This window comes from Heteronotia binoei, chromosome 1 (assembly GCF_032191835.1).
Source record: "Heteronotia binoei isolate CCM8104 ecotype False Entrance Well chromosome 1, APGP_CSIRO_Hbin_v1, whole genome shotgun sequence".
Lineage (NCBI taxonomy): Eukaryota > Metazoa > Chordata > Lepidosauria > Squamata > Gekkonidae > Heteronotia > Heteronotia binoei.
The window spans coordinates 68,632,200-68,647,911 of NC_083223.1; positions in this window are offsets into that span (position 1 = coordinate 68,632,200).

Below are 15,712 nucleotides of genomic sequence, written 5' to 3' on the forward strand. Positions count from 1 at the left end.
AGGGATTTCCCAACCTGTGACAATCCCATATCCTCCCCAGCCAACCCTCAGTGTGCCTTTATCTGCTCTCTGACTTCAGGTTTCCACCTGCTCCCCTGCAGCCTCTACCTGAGAAAACTGCAGTCTTTCTCCACAGTGAGGACCAAAGCAGCTTACATCATTCTCCTGCCTTTGTGGCTAGGTCTGTTTACAGAACTTAAAGAAACAAGAAAGAATTGTACACCTATTTGAAACTATTCTCCTTATGTACCTATCTGATACATTAAACTTATTAACCACACAGAAACTATTACAGTACTATGCTTATAAACTCTATGTTGTGAAAACAAATATATTACAGTATAAAGCCACCCCCATGTGCTGACCATTCTATCGTTCTACCAATTATACCTGAACCATTTTGTTCTTTATATTCAACTAAGACATCTAAGACAAGAACCTTTGGTGGCAGGGAAAATAAATAGGAAATACTAAGGAAGGCTGAAAAGGAAAGGAAAGGTCCCCTGTGCAAAAACCAGTCATTTCCAACGCTGGGGTGACATCACATCACGATGTTTTCATGACTTTTTATGGGGTGGTTTGCCATTGACATCCCCAGTCTGCTACACTTCCCCCCAGCAAGCTGGGTACTCATTTTACCGACCTCGGAAGGATGGAAAGCTGAGTCAACCTTGAGCCAGCTACCTGAATCCAGCTTCCACCAGAATCAAACTCAGGTCATGAGCAGAGAGTTCAGACTGCAGTACTGCAGCTTTACCACTCTGCGCCACAGGGCTGCTAAGGAAGGCTAGGAGGCAGCATAACACACATTTCCTCAGACTACTTCAGAGGTGTCTTTATGGAGGTTATATATAAGGGATCTCAGAGAAACAGCAAAAAAAGCTACAAGGTACATCCAGCCTTTGCTCAGTTGACAAAAACTGTTTGGAGACTACTTTCCATACTTGATGCAACAAATATTCATGGAAAGAAGACAATAAAGTTTCTTCACATATTAGAAGAAAAGTGGGTACATTAGGAATGGGTATGAACCAGGAAAATGGAGGTTCATTGGAGGTTTAGGGTTTTCATGAACCCCAAACACTGATCCACTGACAAACTCCTCTATTGGATGAACTGGTTCATGTTTCATCTGGTTCAGGAGTCTGGCCCATGCTGATTGAGCTCCAAAGGCATTTAAGAGCTTACTTCTGAGTCACTCTCAGAGCTCAGTCGAGTCGGGTGGACAAACTCAATTGAGCTTCCAGAGTGAGCTCCAAAAGCCTATAAAGACCTTCAGAGCTCGGAGCTGATAAGAACATAAGAGAAGCCATGTTAGATCAGGCCAATGGCCCATCCAGTCCAACATTCTGTGTCACACAGTGGCCAAATACACACACACACACACACACTGTGGCTAATAGCCACTGATGGACCTCTGCTCCATATTTTTATCTAACCCCCTCTTGAAGGTGGCCATGCTTGTGGCCGCCACCACCTCCTGTGGCAGTAAATTCCACATGTTAATCACCCTTTGGAATTCCACATGTTAGACACCCTTTGACCTGGAGGTGGGCTCCAAAGGCATTTAAATGCATTTTGGAGTTCACTTCTGGTCAGGGTCTGAAGGTATTTAAATGCTTTTGGATCATACATGAACCGTCCCCAAGCCTCATGAACTCCATGGCAGTTCATGGAGGTTTATGGGAGGCACATTCTCCTGAAATCTTGGTTTGGGAACCTCAAACTGGCCCATTTTGTGCTCAAACATGTCCATCCCTGGGTTCCAACCCTAGTGTTAAATATTCAGTATATTTATATACCTAAATTTTTATTATATATACATTGTACAGCTATGAGAAAAAATATGTCACCAGAAGGTGATATCATGTGTGCTAGTAAAGTATGTAGCAGTGAAGGGCCACAATATGTTTTTTTAAAATAAATACATTCTTCCATGTTTGTTTGTTTTTTGCTAGATGGAAGCAACTCCCCTAATTCAATTAACTTTTAACTAAAGTTTTCTGGAAAGCTCTAGACAGATCAACCACATCACCTCCCAAATAGCTAATCGTCAGCCAGAAATGGTACTGCTGCCATAGCAAGCGAGTCGCACTCACCCCCTGCCCCATACCGTGAAGAGACATAAGCTCCGAAAGAGGCCAAAACATCAGTTTCCCTACTGTTTCCTCAGAATGGTATGTCACTCCTAGGAGTAAAATTGTTACTGTAGGAAAGCTATATATTGATTCAAGTGTGGATATGCCAAGAATCAGTGCAGCTCATCAAGTCGTGTCTGCCTCCTGTGTATAAATCTTTCCCATCTTACAGTTTGGCTCACAGGAGTGACTTGTGTGATCACTCCTCTAAGAGACAAACATAAGGAATGAGGCACTGCTAAATGCATTCATAGAGAAGCAGTTGGGGAAAAATGTCAACAACACTACAGAAACCAGTGAAATGGCAAATAAGATGAATACACCTCTGAGGGTGGTATAGCTGTAAGTGCTTAATGTATCATTAGCGGCAGATCTTTTTAGTAAAGTTGTTACCAAATTTGAACCCAGTCTTGTATTTTATGTGTTTATTCTGTGGGAAAGCATTAGTCTCAGAAGTGCAAATTTTACAACCCAGTAAACTGGAAACACATAGTGGAACATTTGTTTCTGAGTAATTTGGGAAGCACTTTATGTCTGTACACAGGTTTATCATTATGTTAATGCATGTGGTTGACTCTACCTGTGAAGTGGAAGGGAGAATCCATGAAAAAAGAGATATATGCTTTTTGAAATGATCCTCACAAATTATTGGCATATCTCTTGATTTGAACTACACCTTAACCGCTTTGGATTCAATAACTGGTTTACTAAGAGGCTGTGGATGATGAAATGACAAGGGAATGACTAGAGAGACAATGAAGGAAGAATGGGCCAAATCTGAGAGAACATCAGCAAAAGGTCATTTTAAAGAATGCTCCATTGCAGTGATGGGGCCAAAGAAGGAACACTTTCCTACTACTATTGCATCTACACAGCATAGGCCAGTGGAGTTGTTTGAGGTGGCCAGAGGCCTGTTGGTATTTGACCTGTAGGAGCAGATGGACTGCTTGGTGGCCCACTGTGGCTGCTTTGTTCAGACCTTTTCAGATAAAATTCTCTGTATCCATTCCCATTTGAATCCAGCAATGACAGGGTTGAATATTGACAGGATGCCACTTTGACCAATTGTTTGGAATACTTTTCAGTTTATTTAATCTGATGATGTTGACAGTATCCTTGGAGGTTTGTGGCCTACCACCTACTTGTATGAACCTTTCCCTTCCTGATTATTAAAATCTTACATAAAGGGGCTAGCTGACTGGATTAAAGAGGTAATTAATGCTTCCTTAATAAAAGAGAGTAGTGAGACCCCCGTGGCACAGAGTGGTAAAGCTGCAGTACTTCAGTCTGAACTCTCTGCTCACGACCTGAGTTCGATCCTGGCGGAAACTGGGTTCAGGTAGCCGGCTCAGGTTGACTCAGCCTTCCATCTTTCCAAGGTCAGTAAAATGAGTAACCAGCTTGCTGGAGGGGGGGAAGTGTAGATGGCTGGGGAAGGCAATGGCAAACCACCCCGTAAAAAGTCTGCTGTGAAAACATTGTGAAAGCAACATCACTCCAGAGTTGGAAACGACTGGTGCTTGCAAAGGGACTACCTTTACCTTTTTAATAAAAGAGATGGCCACCCCAGCCTTGAAACAGACTGAGGTGTGTCCACTTCTAAAGAAGCCTACCTTTGAACCAGGAGATCTCAGTAATTATTGACCAGTATCAAATGTTCCATTCTTCAGCAAAGTGATTGAACTGAAGGTGACTGGACAACTCCAAATTTACCTAGATGAGGCAAACAGTTTAGATCCCTTTCAACCTGGTTTCAGGCCTGATTATGGGGTTGAAACAGCCTTGGCTGTCTTAGTGGATAACTTATATCATGAGATGGACAAACAGAGTGCAACTGTTTATTCTCCTGTGCCTCTGAGCTGATTCCGACACATGGCATCCTTCATGATCACCTATCCAGACTGAGATTGTGAGACACCATTCTGCAGTGTTTCCAGTCTTACTTGGAGAGTAGATTTCAAAAAGGTGGTGGCCTTTGGCATGCAGAGTCCCACAAGGTTCCATCTTGTTGCCTATTCTCATCACCTACATGAAACTATTGGGTGAGATTATTTGGAGATTTGGGCTGAGTTGTCACCAATATGTTCGATCCCGGTGGAATCTACTCGGGCCTTTTCAGTTCTGGTCCCAACCTGGTGGAATCAGCTCCCTATAGAGATCTGGGCCCTCCCTGGCTTACTAGCCTTTCGTAGGGCCTGTAAAACGGAGCTGTTCCGTCAGGTCTTCGGGTGAGGCGGCATCTGCCCACTAGATCGGTCAGCCTCCCCTACTGTAGATCCTACTGCGCTGACTCACTGCACTGTCCAGCTGCACCATCTCATCAAAATTGTTCTGCTGAGCTATTTGTTTATGGAATAATTCTAATTGCTTTTATTAATATATGAGTTTAATGTGATTTTATTTATGTTGTGCTCTGCCCTGAGCCCCCATGGGAAAATGGACAGAATAGAAAAAACTATTAATAATAATAATAATAATAATGATGATGATGATGATGATGATGATGATGATGTGGATGACAGTCAGCCCTATCACTTACTTCCAATTGACTCCAAGGATACTGTAGAAACCCTTTACTAGTACCTGGAGGTAGTTTTGGAGTGGATGAGAGCTCTCAAACTGAAGCTCAATCCTGACAAAATAGAAGCGTTACTAGTGGGTTGAAGACCTGACCTGGGATTTAAGTTGTCACCTGTTCTAGATGGGATTGTACTCTCCTTGAAGGAATGGTTTGGTAGTCTGGGGGTGCTCTTAGACCAAGACCTGCTGATGGATAAACTGGTGACAGCTGAGCCAACAGCGCCTTTTATCAGTTTTGAGCGGTTAGCAAACTGAAGTCTTCCACAGACAGAAAAGATCTGGCCACAGTGGTGCATGCCTTGTTACATCTAGATTAGATTACTGCAATATGTTTTATGTGGGGCTGACCTTGAAAAGTGTTAGAAAACTTCAGTTATAACAGAATGCTGCAGCCAAGATGTGGGTCATAGGGACCATATCTCTCCATTCTTGACCCGCCTACACTGGCTTCCAATTTGTATCTGGGCACAATTCAAGATGTAAGTCTTGATCTTCAAAGTCCTATATAGTTTGGGACCAATACACCTGAAGGATCACCTAATCCATTATGAACCTTCCCAACTATTACGGTGCATTTCAGAGGCCCTGCTTTGGGTGTGCATGCCTTCTTACATCAGGCAGCCAAGGAGAGGGCCTTCTCAGCTATATCACTAAAGCTCTGGAATTATCTCCCTGGGGAAATTCATCTGTTGCTGTCTTCTGCCAATGAGTGAAAACTTGTTCGTTTGGCATTCCATGAACCTTCCTTCCAACAGGCCCACGAACACACTCCCCTGGCATTCCTCAACAGTGCTGGCTCTGGCAAGCCTTTAAAGGGCACTGGGGTGCGCTGCTGCAGGGAGACCTGCAGCCCTCCCTCCACTTCCCAACACACAGGCAGGTACACGCATACGCACTGGCCTCCCTCGACAGCGCTGGCCCCAGCAAGCCCTTAAAGGGCACTGGAGCAGCACTGCCAGAGGAAGATCAGCTCCCACAGCCTTCCCTATCTACCCCAGTCCGTTCACTCACTGGCTCCACCTCTTCCATGGGCTGCTGGGAGGGTCATCCTCCACCTGTGGTTGAAAAAGGGAATTGAGGCAGGGACTGCTGCCCTGGACCAAAGCAGTCCACCCCCAGCAATGTTGCCCGTGCCATTGAAAAGCAATCCACTAAGGGCGGGCACTGGAGCATGAGCAGGGGGCAAGCAGCATCTCTGAAGGGTTTTTTTTTTTGTGGGGAGGCTGTAGCTCTCCTGAGCTGGGTCTCCAAGGCTCAGATGCTGAAATCAGTTGCCAGGAGGTTATACCATTCCAGGCATGAGCAGAGTAGCTTAACAGCTGTTTCCCTCAATTTTTCCCCCAAAGCAAATGTCTTCTTTGCTAATTTTAAAAGTTTCTCCTAATTCTGCATTACCTTTTCCAGTTTTCTCTGGCATTTCACTTTACTACCTCCCCACCCCCCGAACCAGAGAAATTGGTTGTGTCCAAGCAAGACTAGAGGAGAGGAGACTGTTGAAGAGTAGAAAAAGGGAGTGGCTAGCTTGAAAGTCCCTGGCTGGGAGTGTCTTTTCCCTTCCACTGAAGTGTGTCTGTTCAACAGAACTAATGAAGTACTTTGCATGCTAGGACTTGGGTGCATGGGGGTAAGGTTTTACGTTTTCAGTTTTGTTGTTGTTTTTTTGTTTGAAGTATGATGATCACTTCTCTTGGTTTGCAGATGAGACAATATCAGATTTGCCAGTTGTTTGCAAATAACAAGGCTTCAAGAAAAAAAAACATTCTGACTTGCACCCTTTTTTAAGACTGATACTCATGATAAGGAACTGACTACAGCAGCAGCATAAAATGGGCTTCTTTATGGTTTGAGATGTGCTGAAACCTACTTCTTGAAGTTTATTTTTTAACAATAGTTTTTCCTTCCAAACAGAAAAGAAACATATTATAGCAGCAGTGGGGGCAAGCCACTAGAATGGAATCCACATAACAATGACTGAGTGGCAGCTGTCATCTGTCTTGTTGCCATGCTTATTTAGGTGAATAATCACATCTTGATAATTTTCTAATGGTTATTTCTAGACAGGCCTTTCTGAGTCACATGCTGGCCTTCTCAAATTTTCCTCTGTGTGAGCATAAAGCCTTGTATACACAGTTGAAGCCACAAATTCACAGAGGGGTCATAGAGGATTTGCCTCATTTGGGCCTGAAAAAATCTATGAGGACTTTGAAAATGGCCTTCCCTTCTTTGGCCTGTGAGAATGTGTGTATGCTGTTAAATTGCAACTGACTTACGGCAACCCTATGAAGTGGCACCTTATAGGGTTTTCAAGGGAAGAGATAAGTAGAGGTGGTTTGCCGTTGCCTTGTTCTGCATAGCAACTTTAGTATTCCTTGGTGGTCTCCCATCCAAATATTGACTCTGCTTAGTTTCTGAATTCTGCTGAGATCAGGCTGGTCTGGACTATTAGGGAGAATAGCATTGGATAAATCTGGGTATTAGCCTGAGGGCATGTTATGCACCTTTGCTAAAGTTAGGCGGCCTGGCTTTGATCAGAACTTGGATGGGAGTAGTTCAGTAAAACTAGCAGAAAAGAGCAACATTTCAATAGCATCTTAAAGACTAATAGCATTTTTATTAAGGAGTGGGCTTTTTGTGAATCACTGTTCACTGTTAGTTGTTAAGGCACTACTGCTATTTTTTTAAAAGAAAAACCTGCTTTTAACTATCAGGAGATGTGACCCAGTATGCAAATGAGGGGGTGTGGCATAATATGTAAATGAATACATGCTGGCATTTTTCTAACAAAAAAAAAAGCCCTGGAAATAGTCTAGATTCAGATGTAATCACGATAATGCAAAAATGAGAATTTGCTATAAATCTGCTATTATACCAGGGGTTTGAATTAGCATTTAATTAAGGAGGCTGAAAGAAAAATATCTGAGCTTTATCTAAAGTACTAGGATTGGCTGAGTGTAGCTGTAATGCATAGTCTAATTTATATAGCAGATCTTGCTTGCAGTATTCTATATAAAATTAATACAATAAAATATTATAAAACCATATTAATAACAATTAAATCCTTTTTAAAAAAGGGGGGAAAATACTATGAAGAAGGGGGAAATTCACCAAGTGAAAGCAATGAATGTTAAATGTTATTTAAAAAAAATGCAAAATCAAATGACAATTGAAATTGAAATGAAACAAGAACTTGACTTGTTTTCTTTTCTTTGTTTTTAAACTACTCATAGAAAATTTAAAACCCAAACAATATAGAAAAAAATCTTGCTCCTACAGTCAGTTCATTAACTATTCATGGGCTTAAGTAGGCAGACATTTATATAATCTGATGGAAACCTCATTCTGTGTAAAAGAAAGTAAGTCAGGAGTGTCCTGAGAACCTCTCTTTTCTCCAAGTTTCTTTACAGTGTGTGTGTGTGTGTGTAGGGGGAGGAATATAAGGAACAATAGCGGATTCTACTCAATATTTATATTATATTACTCAATATTCAGTAATATAATATAAATATCTTCCTTAGGTTAGCAGTCTTCCCAAACTATACAAATGATTTTCATGCAATATGTTTTGATGGCTAGCACTCTAGTGATAGAAGACATGATGAAACAGAACTGATAGTAACATCTCTCTAACACAGGCTGCCTTGAAAAGCCAGAATGCACCTACAATGTCTGTGAAAGTGGAACCCAGAGGAATATCTGGTTCCAAAATTCTCTTTTCCTACTTTATTTTTTTTTCATAATGTTTGATTCAATGAGATTGAACTTTACTATTGACTGTCAGTTCTCTGGCAATATTCTTAGGCGGAAAAAAAATCAATGAAATATAGAACATTTAAGAAGTGTAGGAAAATATGAACCACAGTGTTGTTATTACCAATGAGCTCATTTTTCCATTATCATGTTAAATATATGTGTAATACATTATGACAAAACTTTCTAAATAACAAGTGCATTTTCCTCTATGGGTAAACTTGGTGAAATATTGACATGTACACATCTGATAGATAAACAGATGTTAGGTAGAGATAGATAACCCACTGTCTATGAAGTCAAGTAATGTTTGTGAATGTTCAAATTTATGAACATGAATATAGCAAAAATAGAACCCTGAGATAAAGTGCAGCTTTTCTGTGTGATAATTAAAAAAAAATGGATTTGGGAAGGCAAAGCATTATCTGCCCAACCTCCAAATCCTGTAGCTTGGGAAAAAGGTGAAATAACCAGTGGTAGCCATTAAGCAGCTGCCAGCAGCTGCCCACCTCCCACTCTCTCAGATGGAATCATGAGGATGGGGAGAGCCAACCAATCAGGGAATGGCTGGTCAGCCAGGTCTGGCAGCAGCTACCATCTCCTGACCATTCTTGTTCAGCACAAGCTCCAAGGTGGACGGGAGCTGTGTGGTGGGGTGTCAGTGGGTCCCATGTGATGGTGGAGTCATTCAAGGTCAAGGTTCTGAGGACTCTGAAGAAGAGTAATTCCCCAAAGTGTGTCCAGCACTAGTGAATGGATTGTTTCTTTATGTTATGAAAAACATTACTGTTTTTTGGAGTGTTGGTAAGATGGTGATGTTTAACAAGACTATTGACTGTTTATTACTTGACAGCTTTATGCTGAGTATAGTTTACAGTGGGGCCTTGGTGGGTGGTGGGTTTCCCATCCCATTAGTTCCTACCTCATGTTCCAGTGCAGGCTGTGATGGTGCCATGTGGGCCATCTTCAGCCTCCTGGAGAGCTCTGCTCACTAGCAGCAGTGCTAGTGCTGTCTGGCTTCTCTGGGGCTCGGTGACCCAGATGATTTTCCCAGTACAGGATAGCTGCTGCCAGGTGATGGACGTTCTTGGGATCCGCTCCCCAATTGCCTGGGTTAATGGTTGATTTTAGCGGCTTTAATTTATCATATTGCAAAATATGATGTATTGATTTACTGAGTACAGCCACCCATGATTTGTTGTAAGCTGGTTTAAGGAAACAGAATTTTCTATTAAGAGTGGCCAGAGAAAGAGAGGGAGTGGTGGAAAGAAAGCAACTTTAACTTTAAATGTGTTCTCCAAGCCTCCCTAACCCTGCCAGTTCTCCAAGCCTCCAACCCTGCCAGTTCTCCAAGCCTCCCTAACCCTGCCAGTTTGGCTTAGAGAAGGGATTTAAAGAGCCAGATGCCTTCTCCCAGCTTTCTTGCTCTCTTGGGGTGCTATCACACAAGAGATTTGGCATGATCTAGACATGCCTCCAATTAGGATTAAATGTGCATGATCACATGAGCACATCTGCCCTCCAAGCTGCAGCCATTACCACCCCATCTCTAGATGCCTCTTATCTGGATTAACAAACCACCTGAATCTTCCTGGTAGTTTCCCACTGAACTGCATTTAGGTTACATATTCACTGGCTGTCCGAACTTCTGGGCATGACTTATAAATGAAAGAGCAGTGTGATCATGCCAAGCTGTTGCCAGCACATTCCGCCGCCCCCCCCCCCCCACTCCAAGGAGCACTTGCATGCTTCTTTGCTTGAGCGCACACACTGGGGGACTTAAAAAAACCCTCTTTCTGTGGCAGGTCCATGGTTAAGGCACACTAGCAGTGTGAATGGCCAACCATAGACAACTGTTGCGATCCTGCAGTTTCAATGGTGGCTGTCTGATTGCCCGGAAATGGACCAAGCTCAAGTGGCTTTTCTGGAGCCAAGATAATATTGTGCCAGTTCTCCAGTGTGATAGCACCCTTGCTCTCATCCCCATACACGGAGCTCCTAGCTCCAAGATCAGGCTGTAGCAGGAAGGTCTCTCTTCCTCCTCCTCCCCACCGTTACAGGTAGATCCCTCTTGGAAGCTGCTCTTGCCAGGCTGTTTATGCTGCTGGGCAAGAGAAACTGGCCTCAGAATCTGCATGGGGTGAGGAAATCTTTCCATGTTGCATACAGACCCCACTTGGAGGCTTCTCTTGACCAAATAAGAAATACACAAATAAAGAGGATGTATAGCCCTTTATGGTGAGAATACAGATGTAACCTGCATCTGCAGACAAGCAAGGGCTGAGGTCAGACGCACATAAACTGATGAGATGGGCATGGATGAAAGCCAGATGCATGTCGGATTTTATGTGGTTGTCCAATCATCAGCATCTGGCAATGGTCGTTGGCTCGTTCATGTCCCAAACTGCCACGACTGAGATGTGGGCTTTTTTGATAGTACATTAAATCCGGAATAAGAATGCTTCTGATGACTCCTGCACGTACTTTCTATGTTTGAACACTACATTGTAGCCGACTCATCACAAGTGCACATCCGCTTCCCTGTGAGAGCCGACTCCAAATGATATCATTGCGCTAGCAATTGTTGACTCAGCCTTCCAACCTTCTGAGGAAGGTAAAATATGTACCCAGCTTGCTGGGCGGGGGGGAGTGTAATGACCAGGGAAGGCAATGGCAAACCACAATGCCATGAAAACTTTGTGAAAGCAGCATCACCCCAGAGTCGAAAATGACTGGTGCTTGCACAGGGGACCTTTCCTAAATGGGGGGGGGGGGGAGGCAGATCGCCCACATTTGCTGTCTCCCTGCCAGGAGAGGAAGATAACCCACCTTTGCTGTCTCCCCACCAGGTGGAGAGACAGCAAAGAGAGTTGCCATGCTCCCCCCCCATTTAAACACCACGGCGGGGTGTTTAAATGGGGGGGGAGGAAGATCTCCCACCTTTGCTGTCTCCCTGCCAGGTGGAGAGACAGCAAAGAGAGTTGCCGTGCTCCCCCCCATTTAAACACCATGTCAGGGTGTTTAAATGGAAGAGGGAGGAAGATCACCCACCTTTGCTGTCTCCCCGCCAGGCTGAGCGACAGCAAAGAGAGTTCCCATGCTCCCCCCCTCATTTAAACACCACAGCAGGTGTTTAAATGGGGGGGGAGAAAGATCCCCCACCTTTGCTGTCTCCCTGCCAGGCGGAGAGACAGCAAAGAGAGTGCCCCCCCATTTAAACACCACGTCGGGGTGTTTAAATGGGGGAGGAGGAAGATCACCCACCTTTGCTGTCTCCCTGCCAGGCGGAGAGACAGCAAAGAGAACTCCTGGGCTTCCCCTTCCTTTCTGGGTGTTTAAATGGGGGGGGGCAGATCGCCCACCTTTTCTGGCACCTTTACAAAAAAAAAAGCCAAGCACAATATCCCATGTACTGCGCTTGCACGAGTGTGGAATGCCATCTCAAAAAATGAGGTCCGGTTGAGACCTCTGATCAACCAGCGACGGGACCAACGCTGCTTAGAACTGAAGGATGGAAGGATGTCTGATGAGGAAATTCGTTGTAAAAAAGCTGCGGGGTATAATAGCGACGGGTTAGGGATGGATTTAATGGTGAGTGTGACCGCGGACAAGATGTATTTACAATATTCTTTAACAATGCCTTTGTCAATGTTCAAGTACATCCAGATTTTAGATCACTCCAAATGGTTGCCAAAGATGGAGACATCATCTGTTTTACTCCAGGCCCATAGCCAGGAAATTTTCAGGGGGGCACTGGGAAAAGTTGTACCCCCCCCGGGAAAAAAAAGTCAAACTGATTCACTGCTTTTGAACTAATCCTATTCTTATCATATCAATGCCTCACCAAAAAAAAATGTAATGAAAATATACACAAACCTTTAACAGGAATATTTATTATTTGAAACATATTTATTTCATTTTATTTTATAAAATTTATATCCCACCCTCCCCTAATGGGGAGCAATGGGAGCAAGACTCCCACACCGCATGATCCCTTCCAAGCCATGTTATATTTTTATTGTTCCTATGTCACATAGCAATTGTTCAGCTATGCATTCACAGAAAACCAGTTTTTCTCACACAGCAGCATAACGCCTACTGCCAACTAACGCAGAGAAACTTTGTAGGATTTCTTTGTTTAATCTCTCAGACTTTTCCAAAACATATCCACAAACTTTTGGGGGACAAAACTATTTTTTCAACAAAGGAAGAGACATTTATTGTTGCTAGAAACCAGGATACTGTGAACACAAAGTTGATAATGACAGTTGTAGCCACAGCATTTCACATAAGATTTGACACTCAGAATAACACACACATGGCTACATGTCTGAATTGCGTATGCGTGTAAAAGATTTGAACAGACTTTATGGAATTATTGAAGCAAGTCATCAGTGATGTATGAAATGAAAGTCCATTGCCCAGTGCACAGAAAGAATGCAGACACTACTTTTCAATCATTGCTACCACATGCTTTATAATCTACTATAGTATTTGTTCAGAATCAGTCAGAAAACATCAATGAACACAAAAGTCTTGGAAAGAAAGAAAAAAATCATACAAGAGCCGGTGTAATTTTAAGAAATCTTTCCCTATTTCTTCCTCCCTTTGGGCAGTTAAGAAGCCACATCAAAATAGAAAAAAAACACTTTTTCTTCTCTATAACAACACATTTTTCTGTGTACAACTTCAAAAGCTATTAAAGATACACAGAGACTATCAAGAATTATATAACTTCATTATGTCTCCCAATACAGATCTAATATTGGACATGCCTAATTATTATAATGAAATCAACCCTATGCATGGACAAATGTATTTAAATCACCCCCAACACACACACACCAAACTAAGTGCCTGAAAAGGCCACAGATACTTAGGGATGTCCAGCTTCCTTTCTCAGAGTAAACCATTTTTTTAATAGTAGATATAACTACCCTGTGATACTGTATGAATGATAACAATTATTGGATAATGATAACAATTATCTGAGGATACACATTTTCTTCACCATGGAGACTGATGTTCATGGGACAACAGATGCACACATTGTCAAGAAGAAGCCTCTATTCTGGATTCTCCTCCCACTTTGCTATTATTGCAATTATTGAGGCATGCTAATCCCCACAATCTATACATTTTTATTATTTGTTTTTAACACGCTTAATATAATCACAGATTCCATTTTACTAGTACATGAATTGCTGCCTAGATCTGAGGAACTCTTCAAACCAAGCATAGAACCTAAGCCATCAGTTTCAGAATTGTGAAATAAGAAGCAACAGAAGAGCAATCTTTATATTTTACACTTGAGTTATTTAAGTGTGGATTTGCACTTGAATTGGAAAGTGGGTCATATTCATACTAATATGTCTTCAAGCTATACATGTTTTCTGACCACACACAATAAAAAAATCACATTAATAATGAACATACTAAGTTTTCTTAGACACATGTTAAGTCAATGAAATGAAGCAGAAGGAAGAAAACCCATCATACCATAGCCCAGAATTTCGCAGTGATTCTTGATACTACATATGAGGACAGAAAACGTACTATACAGAGCCTGAAACTTATCAATAATTATAATTACTGTCGTGCATGAGAGAACTTTTCCCGGGCAATCCCAGGAAAATATTTTCATCTATCAATTGTTTTCCTTCCACTTTGCATTAAATTCTCAAGGACTGTAACCTAAATTCATCCTATTATTCCTACCAAATTTCAGATGGAGAAAGAATCTCAGTTTTATAAGAAAGCATTAAAAGCTTGTTAATCTAAATCTTGAATGCTGCAACATCTAAAATGCTATTTATCCATTTACCAAAAAAGAAACATTTGTATCCTTTGAGAGATTTTACTAACAGAAGAAATATTTACTCACCAAATTAAACAAAAAACATTTATCCAGTTATGAAAGTAAAATAGATATTTTACTGCTAATATGTGTGATAAGGAGGAGGAAGAAAGAGAGGTAGGTGTGATCAAGATGTAGTTCTTTCCTTCCTTCTGATAAAAAGCCATGTGGGTTGAAACAGAGCAACCAAACATGATCAAAACAAAGTTGCAACGAACCCTTGCCACTCAAAAAGTAACATCAGAATCGAAATCTGAAAGAAGCAAGACAATCTTCGGATCAAGATATATGAAATTAGTATGTATCAAATGTTCAATCAGTCGTTAAGCAGATCTTTTATTTCTCACATTTTCTACAAATCTTCCCTCTTTTCTGAAATTTTGTAACAATAATTTTTTGAGCAATCAGTAACATTTCTTAGAACATGGTCCATATTAGGTAAAAAACATCTAAACTTCAAAATGTCTTTAATGGATGGAGTTAATAAAGAAAGAAACAGAAGTGAATGAAGTAAATAATTAAAAGGAAAAGTTGCATATCCATGGTACATTGTGATGCTTTTCACACATTAATGACTAGATATACTGCTTTACTTGATTCTCCTGGTTAAAATATTGGGAGTTCTGACATTCTGGGGAATTTTTGAGTCCTGGCTGATTCCCAGAAATACTTTTAGTTAATCCAGGCCTGATACTCAAAGGATAGACTTTTATTCTGGTTGTTGGTTTTTTTTCATATTTTGTCATTCTCATTCTCTTCTATTTAATCTGGAAATATATAGGTTGGATGCTGCTGCTCTAAGGTGAACATACAATTAACTGAAGAGCTGCATTCAGTGATTATTAATGGATCTTAGTCAAATTGGCAAGGCATGCAGACTTCTATAAGGGTCATTCTTAGGTCCACTCTTATTTAACAGTCTTCCATTTATAAATGACTTGGCTAACAGATGGGAAAATATGCCAATCAGATTTTCTGATGATCTGCAGTGGGATAGACTGCAAATTCTATTGTTGATAAGGGTAGATAATTCAGGAGTCTGATAGATTGAAACAGTAAATACTATTCACAAAAAGAGGGGAAAAGGGAAAGCGAACTTTAAAAGATCATAGAAGATCATTTCCTATATTTAATAGTTCTCCCCCCCACCCCGCCTTTGGTAATGGAAGGCACTAGACTACTTGGTGGGTGGGGTATTGTGACGCTAACCCCGTCAAACAGAAGAGAGCTTGGGGCTACTTCTGTAAAGCCAGCACTTTCTCATATCCCCGCCTTTTGGGGGAAGAGCTGCCCTACCTTTTCTCCTTCTAAGTACACTATTGGATTACTTGGTTATTTCTGAGCTGAGCAGAAATTTTGGGGGTCTGTCTCCAAATGGCCTTGAGTCAGT